The 11,209-nt window shown below is 36.6% G+C and overlaps 1 long non-coding RNA gene across 1 annotated transcript in view; it reads left to right on the forward strand.

The window, feature by feature from the left end:
• The window catches only part of LOC144009526 (uncharacterized), a 92,869-nt gene that overhangs the window by 78,504 nt on the left and 3,156 nt on the right, over positions 1-11,209 (forward strand). The window lies entirely within an intron of this gene.

An 11,209-nucleotide genomic window follows, 5' to 3' on the forward strand; every position in this document is an offset into this window, starting at 1 on the left:
CTTACAGGCAAGGAGGACTCACTTCACGTCTTCCCCCTCTGCCATCGCTCGCTTGTACTCGTCTGCGTCACGAGTACTCGAGTACTTGAAAAAAGGCTGGTATCGGCCCGATACCGATACCTGGTATCGCTACTCGCCCATCCCTAGTTTTGAATGGAAGACGGTTCACAAAATTGACTTTCCAACCATACTGTCACTTCATTGCACGCTTGCAGCGCATCTGGCAATTTGCTGACGTTTTGAAAGTATGTCACACAGAAGTGACGTCATCTAGCAGCAGCCAATAGAAAAGCACCTTCAGATGACGTCGCTCCCATGAGGTTTTTTAAATAGTTTTTTTTTAAACTAATACTAATACTAAAACTAAGCATTTTTTAAAGCACTAAACTAATAAAAACTAACAGAAGCACCCTGAAAACTAATCAAAACTAATTCAAATGGAAAAATTCCAAAACTATAATAACCATATTACAAATAAATTGGTTTATATACTGTAGCATTTTTTTTTCTAAATATGCAAAAGCACAAATAAATTATTTGCACAAATGTTTGGGACTAAAACACAATTTCTCTTCATAACATGATGTGGCCCTTGCGTCCTTCTGAGTTTGGACACCGCTGACATACAACACTGCACAGTGCGCTCACGCACACACTCAAAAAGAATGTGTGTCGAAACATATTTGTGTGTGTGTGTATACCCCCAACTAAGGCGTTATCTACCGCTAGCCGCTTGTCACCAACTTCCCTCACTCTTGCACTGCTGTGAATCTGCCCAATCAAAAAATGTGTTGGGAACAATTAACCCCGGAACCCCCATCGGTTGTAATTGGCCCCTATTAGGGGTGGGTTGGGGGGTCTGCGTGAGTCCTTGCTAAACAAAGTGTGGTGAGGGAGCAGCAGAGTGTCAGCGGCGGCGGTTTGATGGGTAAGCAAAGTGCGCGAGCGACGCATAACCAACATTTAATTATCAATGAGGTTTTTGCAACACTTTGGAGGGGCCCCGGGCGTCGTTTCCTTCACTTTGCTGGTAATGGGCTCTTTTTAATGGGACTTGTGTTAAACACGGTGCTGCCACTGCAAAAGCCTTTTCAGTTGTGGCTCCTTTTAATAAACACCGTGGAGCTCGTTCACATTTGGAGGGTGCCGAGAAGATGTGACTTCACCTTTGCGCTTTATTTAAAGTCTCTCATTTGACGTTTTTAAACCATCACGACGTTAACAAGCTGTTTTTTTTCCCCATTTCTCCCCAGTGAGTGCAAATGATTTGAGTCTTTACTGTATCGAACCCATTTAATTACCGTATTAACTCACTTGCAAGTTGAGGCCACTTTATTTGCTTTCATTTTCTAATATGCCGAAGATACAACTGGCAGAATGACAACTTGGTGGCGGAAAGTCAAACTATCGTTACACCTGCCTCAGAACATGTCTAAATAATGGCCCAGGTAGTCTAATGGGATTTCATTGAACTTTTTTCAGCCAATTTGATCTCACTGAATCATTGTAGAAATCAATCATTGAATGTCTTAGGGGTGTTAAGCGGTTATTTTTTTTAATTTTTTTTATCGTAATTAATCACATGACGTCAATGGTTAACTCACGATTAATTGAAAATTTTATCGGTTCTAAATGTACACTGAAAGTTTTCATACTCTGTAAAAAAAAATAATAATAAATAAAAAATAACAGAAATATGGCTGCATCTTTTAGTCATAGATACAGTAATTTCATAATTCATAAAATTGAGTTAAAAAAAAAAAAAACAATGTGATATTGATTTGTGTTTAGGTCATTTTTATGCCACTAGATGGCATTCCCCCACTAAGTAAGGGTCATTAATCGTGTGTCAAAAAAAAATAGTGTCATTAAAGGAACTTTAAATTAACTCAAAATTAACACATGAATTTTAACACCATTAATTAGTATTATTATTATGATAGTTGTTTTATTTGAGTATCATCCCACTGGCCGGCACACAGCTATGATGGTGGCCCGCTAAACTGAAGTTTTGAGCAATATTTTGACTTCATGCACACTCGTGCAGGTTTTGCAGACGTATGGCATATTTTTACTGTTTTTTTTTTTTTTTTTCGTATTCCGATTCACACATCTTGGGATGCGGTTCCACTGTATTTAAAATGCTAAACTTCCGAGGCCCTGAGGCCTGATCCTCCACTCAGTGTAGCTCTTCATGGCCCGGGCAAAAAAAAAAAAAAAAAAAAAGGGGATCAGACCACGTATGACCCAGTTTTTTTGAGGTTTGTTTTGGGGGAGGGGTCTTCAGAGCACCCTCCATCAACACCAGCTCCTGCAATGCGTCCTAGCATATGCCAATCAAAGCCCTCCACAATGACAAGCTGGAGATGACATGGCTGCGGTCCGCTCGGCTCGTCTTGGCTGCCCGCACGCCTCACCAGCGAGCAAACGCGCCACTGATTACGGCATTTCAGTGTCAACTGGCATGTTGACTTTGACCAAAGCGGCGAGATTGACAATGGAGACACAAACACGTCTGATGATTTGGAGAAGGTTGAGGTTTTGGCCGCGCAAGTGTTCGATGCTATTACGTGAAACTTGCACGCTGTCGGATCGCGTTTGCGTCCGTGGTCGCTTCCCGAAACCGTGAAACATGAGCACGTGGATGAAGTGGAAGCTCCAAAGTCAAAACAGTCTTCATGCGTGATGTCAGCAAATCTTGTGGTTTTGGCCAAGAGAGCCTCTAAAACCAAACTACGGCCCGGGGGCCATTTGCGGCCCCACGTCCATTTTTTAGTGGCCCGCGACATGTGCTAAAAATGCCATTTGACTCAGTTCAAATAAAATAAAAACAAAAATGTTTGGAGATGGTCAAAGAAAGAAGGGAGGGTGTCGAAAAACACAGGTACCATTAAAGGTTATTTTAGTTAACTAAAACAAAACAACAATTTCGTTAACGAAATAAAATAAAAACTAAGATGCTTTAAAAAAAAAAAAAAGAAAACTAACAAACTACATTTTATGTTTACAAAACTATCTAAAAATAAAAACGGAATAATGACGTCGCGCCCATGGTGTTTTTTTAAATATTGTGCACAAGTAATACACATTAAAAAAAAAAAAAAGAAACTAAAACTAATACTGAAACTAACTAAACTAAAACTAAGCATTTATTAAAGAACTAAAACTAATTTTAAAAAACTAACAGAACCACCCTGAAAACTAATTAAAACTAACTAAATTTAAAAAAAAAAAACTCAAAATAAAATAAAAACTAAAATGAAAAATTCCAAAACTATAATAACCCTATTGCCAAATTACAAATAAATTGGTTTATATACTGTAGCATTTTTCTAAATATGCAAAAGCACAAATAAATTATTTGTACAATTTTTAGGACTAAACACAATTTCTCTTCATAACATGATGTGGCCCTTGCGTCCTTCTGATTTTCTGTATGTGGCCCTCAAATGAAAAAGTTTGGACACCCCTGCTCTGGGTTTCCCTCCTAAAGCTGCTGACCCCGCGACCCGACCTCGGATAAGCGGTAGTAAATGGATGGACGGATGGATTAATTGCAACGCTAATCATTCTCCTGTGCCGACTTGCGTACAAGTTCGGCTTCGTAGCCACTGTGAGGTCAGAACTTTGTCATACACTGTGGAAGGGCGGAGCCAAGATTTGAACCCCGAACACTTGAACTGCAAGGCAAATGCGCTGCCTGTGTATGAACAAAATGCAGCGCGATAGATCAGCTGTCTAACCTGCACCGTTGTCAGACCGTTGTCACGTAAATTGACATTTTAATTACCACCAAATTTTCACTCCGCCAAGTGTAGCGCTAAGAAACTCCTCCTGCATCCATCTTGCCAATGATTGGTCGGTCTGTCAAATTGGGCCTTGTTGCTGCTGATAATGTCACGATTGACCAATGTTGGTGCTATGGCGTAGATCAGGCGTGTCAAACGTACGGCCCGCGGGCCGGATCAGGCCCACAAAGGGGTTTAATCCGGCCCGCGGGATGATTTTGTAAAGTTAAAAAATAAAAATAAACAAATTGTAATGTCGGACTAATTAATCAGCCGGCCACAATCAAAACATGTAAATTTGTAATTTCACAAGCAGTCCTCAGATGAGCATTGCAATCGTCCTGGATGTCATTTTTAAAATTGTTTTATTATTATTGATTCATTTCTTTTTCTTTTTTTTAACTCATAGACCGACAAATTTGTTAAATACAAAAAAAAAAACAATTGCTAGTAAGGATTAGCGTCCTTTTAACGACATTAACTGCGCCACACAATGCATTCTGGGAACAATATATATGCAAAACGGGTGAACGTATACTACGTGTTGGCGCGTTCCATTTGCATTTGTGTTATTTTTCGGAACAATATGATTACAGTTGAGTTGCGTAATTTGGGGCCGGTCCACGAAAATCTGCGTATAAATGACGGCAATCGATTTTAAGTTAAATATCGTTATTTTACTGATGCAGCCCACTTTGCAAATATATTTTGCTTCATGCGGCCCCTCAGCTAACATGAGTTTGACACCCCTGGCGGAGATGTACAGTCAACAACAAACGCCCTATACAGTATGAGCAACACATTTTAATTATATATCAATTAAATACACCACATTAAATTTACCACATAAATCTTTACATCATTTGATGTAATATAAGGAGTTTTTTGTTGTTGTTTTTTTAAGCACAAAATTGATAACCTACAGTAATGACTAATGGCTAACATAAAAATGTTAATTAACATATTTTAAGTGTCCCCAAAAAGTGATTATTTATTTTCATTTTTGTTCCATTATAAGTTAGTTATCTTTATATTCATTTATATAGAATATTGGAATGTTACATAAAATATCATTTCAGCAGTTGATACAGGTTCTTAATTAACTTGGAAATAAACTACAGTCCACAAATTAGGAGGTTCTACTTGATATTGACTTTTTTTTTTTTACATTCAATACAGTGCACCTCAGCCAAGGTCAAAACAATCTTATTAGTCAATCGGGTATAAATATCTTTTTTACAGATCCATTTTGGATAATTAATAAGTGAAGAGTTGTTTTTTCCTTTTTGCTGTCAACTTTTTGTCGATCATCTCATAGGCAGAGAGCGAGACTGATAGAGTTAGCCAAAGAGAAGGGGGCGGGGGGGCATATCTGACAGTCCACTGGCATGAAAGTGAGACCCCCCCCAAGCAAAAATAATTCAGAGAGAAAATGACTGCTTTGCACGTTTGTGTCAATATGCATGTCAAAAGGTAATTGGGAAATTGTTGTGCAGTGTCGAGTCGTGTTGGCGGCGTTTCGCCTGTGGTGGGATCAAGCGTGTCTTTTCCCAGGCTAAGAGAGGCCACGTAGGCCGAGCTACTCCAGCTAATAACTCATCTTTCTGCAAATAATGTTTATACGCAAGTCATCATCTTCTTTTTGACTTAAGTTTATTCCAAGGTGTGATTATAGTCAGCAAAAGTGGACTCAAGGTGACGATTATTTCTATTGGCTACGATTCCATTGAGGGATTTTTTATTTATTTTTTTTGCAAGTAAATGAATTCCATCCATTTCATGTGCTTGTGTTTTATCACAAAAGTCATTGCCTTTATATTATAAATACAATTCTTTTGTACCATCAGAAAATAACAAAGTTATCGAGTATGGTGGCCAGGTGAAGTCTGCAACAACAGTGCACTGTGTTATATTTTAAAATTACTCCATACCAAAACGTATTATTATTATTATTATTATTATTGTGACTATTATTATTATTTTATTTAAATGAAAGTATGTTATTAAGGATTATCCATACCTATAAGCTCTCCTATAAGACTCTATTTTTCTGCAAAAGCATGAAATCCTTAGTTTCAATTTGTATTATTTTTTTTTTAATTCATTTTCTTAAAAAAAAAAAAAAGCCTTTTCTATAGGGGTATGATGTATATTCATGTCTTATTTATTTATTTATTTGTTTGTTTCTTTATTTGTTTATTTGTTTGTTTGATCAGATTTTATTGTATTCCTAGTTTTGCTTTTTATAATTTATGGTGACATGTTCCTTTTTGTGTTTAAAAAAAAAATAAGAATCAAAGCAAAAAATAGGGACTTCAAACTTGATTTAAGAAAATAGTATTGTCTTGTAATCTAATTAATAGACTAAACCATAAATTAATTAATTACAAAAAAACACATTATTAGGGATGTTTGATACCACATTTAAAAAACAAATAAATAAAAAATAAAAAATAAAACAATACCAGTAACCAAGTACGGATACCACTAGTAGTCTCCTTGGATACAGAAAAATTCAACATTAAAAAATAAAATAAAATAAAAAAATACAAATAATTTAAAGGCATATATATTTTCCTGTTAGATTGTAGTCAAATTAATAGAATAAAATACAAACAAATTCAGAAACCACTTTACTTTGAAAGACACATATACAATAAGTTTGCATAATAATAATAATAATAATAATAATAATAATAATAATAATAATAATAATAATAATAATTTACACGTGTTTAGATTCAATGGAATCAGTGAAATCAAATGCAAAAAAAAAAATTGTGCAATGTTGCAGTGATCCGCGTGGAAGATTTTTGGGGGAGGAAGAGGAAGATGGTGGGTAGCAATCGGGCCAAGTCCGCCACTTGATTAGGTTCGGCAGAACCAGAGAGAGAGAAAGAGAGAGAGACTAAATCCTTTATCATGGGGAGGCACCGCGTGGCCTGCAGCTATTGCTGGCCTGAAGCAAAAAAGTACCACGGAGAAGAGAAAGAGGAGAGGGAGGGGAGGGGAGGGGAGGAGGGAAAGAAGGGAGGGGGTTGGGGGGGTTTTGTGGCGGTGATGGAGGATGGCGGGGGTCTATCATCAAACTTCATAATAGCTGCTTGGGCTTTGCCACAGCTGCGCGGTGACCCTTTTATTTTGCTGTGATGGAACAGATAGCTCACCATGAAATAGTGTGAAATGATCACGTCTATTAATTCAGTCAGACATTCATGCGCCCATCGCCACCTCCCAAATCTTCTCCTGTCTTATGTCATTTCTTAGGGGGCGGAATATGGAAGGTCCTGGCAAATGCTAAGAGTGATTTTTCATCATTGATTCGTAGACAATAAAACCTCCCTGTTTGTGTGCGTGATTATATCAATCAACTTTAGTGCACTATGAGCGCTTATTTGGTTATTTGTGATGATGATGATTACAATTATTATTTTATTTTTTGTGGTTATATATAAAGTTAGCGATAACTTCGAAAACAATTAATTTCATTATTATTAATATTATTAATATTATTAATATTATTAATATTATTAATATATCATTTTCTTGTTTTGCTTTTTATGTTTTTAATGGTTTGCACTATGCTCAACTAAGCAAACGATTGCATTTATGGTTATTTGTGATGATGATGATTACAATTATTATTTTATTTTTTGTGGTTTTATATAAAGTTAGCGATAACTTTGAAAACAATTAATTACATTATTATTATTATTATTAATATTATTAATATTATTAATATTATTAATATTATTAATATTATTAATATTATTAATATTGTTAATATTATTAATATTATATTTTCTTGTTTTGCTTTTTATGTTTTTAATGGTTTGCACTATGCTCAACTAAGCAAACGATTGCATTTATGGTTATTTGTGATGATGATGATTACAATTATTATTTTATTTTTTGTGGTTTTATATAAAGTTAGCGATAACTTTGAAAACAATTAATTACATTATTATTATTATTATTATTATTATTAATATTATTAATATTATTAATATTATTAATATTATTAATATTATTAATATTGTTAATATTATTAATATTATATTTTCTTGTTTTGCTTTTTATGTTTTTAATGGTTTGCACTATGCTCAACTAAACAAATGATTGCATTTATGGTTATTTGTGATGATGATGATGATGATGATGATTACAATTATTATTTTATTTTTTGTGGTTATATATAAAGTTAGCGATAACTTTGAAAACAATTAATTACATTATTATTATTATTATTATTATTAATATTATTAATATTATTAATATTATTAATATGATACCATTTTCTTGTTTTGCTTTTTATGTTTTTAATGGTTTGCACGGTGACCTTGATTGCCTATAAGTGTCACTGCCTCTATGTAAAATGATTTTTGTTGTTACTGTTAAACAATATTTTTTTTTTTCAATTTTTAATATTTTTTCATTAATATGGTGCCCTTAATTGCTAATAAAAGCACGTGTACATCGGTAGTAGATTCGGCCCCATTTGTATTCGTAATATTTAGAATATAGCAAGTTCCTTTTCAGTGGCAGACAGGAAACTTTATATGCAAATGATTGCCAACAAAGCGTTCCGCCAAAGTGCAACCTTGTCAATATTAATGAGAAGTGTGTTTTTGTTTTATTAACACCAAAATATGAACATGTTGACTCGTTGGGGGGGTGCTCTATATATTAACTGATCAGATGACCCCCTCCCCAATTTGGAGTGGTGGTGGTGGTGGGGGGTGCGGTTTGATTGAGATGGCGTGTGCCTGGCTGACGGGAGCCAGTGAGGGACAAAAGACCCAACCAAGCCACGGCCACTGGAGCAATTATTCCTCCACGCTGCATTTGGATTAGTGCAATGGAAAGAAGCATATGTTTGGCCCGGGGCGAAACTCTCCCCCCTGGCTGACTGCAGAGGATGCTGGGCGGGAGGGGGGAGAGAGAGAGAGAGAGAGACTCAAACTAGAAATTAAACGGCATTAAGAGAACATAATTGTAATCTGCCTCTTTTTTTCTTTTTTTGTCTTGTGTAGTTGAGGGATACACAGAGCCGTGAAATTGGCAGACCTTGGACAACAACAGTGTCTGCAGATACATTTTGAGAAATAATAATAAAGCACAGAATAGCCACTGCAGAAATGTTGCTTTGCATGCAAGGCCGATCGTTTTTGCATATAATGAAAATATATCATAATAAACTCCATATTTTCCTTATAGTGTCAATTGCTTTGTTTATTCAAAGCCACTTGATGTTTTCTAATCGATTAGCTAATGTCTCAAGTTAATCGAGGGCGATTTGGCGGAGTCGTTGACCTCTCTTGGCTTCTGAGCCCCGGCCAAGGGGCTCAGAAGGGGGTCAGGCAGGCCCTGGTACGGTGGGGGGGTGGGGGGGATTTCTGTCTATGGTGCACGAAGACCCCCAAATGACGGCTGATGTCAGAGTTGAAGACAATTAGCCATTTTGCGCTTCATTGCAAAACTTTCAAGTCTCCCTAATTCGATTGCACCAATGAGCGTCTCAAATGTCATTTAGGGCAAGTCGGAGGCATTCCTTCAAATGCGGCTCATGCACGGTGTCAAAATTTGTACAAAAAATATTAATTATATATATATATATATATATATGAGTTCATCAATTGGATAATGATTCGTTTTTTGTTTTTTTTTACGTATTTGCGTTGAAATGTTTGGGGTTTTTTTGCACACCAGCGCTCGGATGTCAACCCAGTCAGTTAAAAAAAAAAAAAAAATGGCCTACATGGTTGCAAGCGGGGCCTGCAAGCGGCACAGTGCACAGTACATAAAGGCGACGGCGCTGCAGGCTAATGAGGCCACGCACACCCACTTGCAAGCTTTGCAGCAGCATCCTAATAATACGTTGTGACCACAAACAATGCTCACAAGTGTGGCGGGCACAAGGAATAGTCGATTGAGCACTTTTTTTTCTTTTTTTCTTTCATGTACCCTAGCGACTCATTTGTGAAATATTACCGGCTGGTAGCTGAATTAAAGGTGCTTTCTGGCTGGATATTGTATTTCTCACGTGATTGATTATTTGCTTAGAATAGGGATTAGGCTATTTTAAATGTTATTAATTAATTTTTTTGAATGTTTACTTTTTATTTTATTCTTTTGCAAACTGCATTTTTAATTTGATTGGTTGCCTGATCGACCTCACATGTCAGCCTTGCTTTTATCACTGAACTTTTTTTGTGTGTTATTTTGATATTATATTATCATTTCTAAATTTGCTCGTTTTTTATTACAGGTATACCGGTATTCGTAAAAAAAAATATCGTCATCGGCGATATATAGCCCGTGTGTGGGGGGGGGGTGTTTGGGGGGGGCAATGCATTGTCACAGATTCTCTTTCTAATGCGTTCGTCTCGCCCTCCAAAACGTTCAATTCAACTCGGGCCCCTGATACATTTATTAAACAATATTAATGACACAGGGCCCGCCTAATACGATTTTTTGCTGGCGTTGTTGTTGTTGTTGTCGTCGGTTCTAAAGTGACTGTTTACCATAAGCAGGAGCAGCCGGCTAGTCTCTCTCTTGTCTCCCCTTTTTATGAGCGAGCGAGCTCGATTGTGCCCGAGGCCAAGATCCCACACACACAAAAGTGAGGAGAGGAGCCAACAAAAATACAAGCCCGTGACTGACAACAATGCTTCACCTGCTCCAGTGCAGCAACCACCACGCCAAGGACATACATTAAGAAAAAAAACACACAAAAAACAAAAAAAAAAACGCTTCCTCATCCATGCGAAAAAACAAAATGCGCCATATTATTGAAGAATCCCAAATGAATGATAAAGATATTACGCAACCGGTCTGCATGCATCTGTGCACAGCCAATCAAGCCTAAAGGCCACACGCAGCAGCAGCAGCAACGCGCAAAAAAAAAAAAAAAAAAAAAAAAAAAAAAAAAAAAAAAAAATCACACGACGGCGGTGATTAGACTGAGAGGCAAACAACATAACAAATATTTGATGCATGTCTTCCAACAATGCTGCAGACCAGCAGGGCTGTCTACACACCCCAGAGGGTTCCCGCGCTCTCTCTTTCTCTTTCTCTCTCTCTCTTTTGCACACTTCAAACACAACTATATGCTCATTGCTGGCCTGCATACCAATCCGAAGGGCTCCTTTTGTATTATTATTATTATTATTATTATTATTGTACTTGAGGGGAAACTATGAGTTCAGCAACGTATTGCAAAGGCGATATCGTCAAGGGAGACTTCAACTCAATTACTGTTGCCGTTCACAAAATAGCAAACAAAAAAACAAGCAGGCGTTTGAAGCAGTGAATAAAAAAATAAAAGTACAGATGAAGCGTATCAAATATTTATTTTTTTTTCTGGGCAACAAAGGAATATAATACATTGACAGGCATTGGGAACTATTGCCAGCACGTGT

The sequence above is a fragment of the Festucalex cinctus genome, chromosome 20 (assembly GCF_051991245.1).
Source record: "Festucalex cinctus isolate MCC-2025b chromosome 20, RoL_Fcin_1.0, whole genome shotgun sequence".
Classification (NCBI taxonomy): Eukaryota; Metazoa; Chordata; class Actinopteri; order Syngnathiformes; family Syngnathidae; genus Festucalex; species Festucalex cinctus.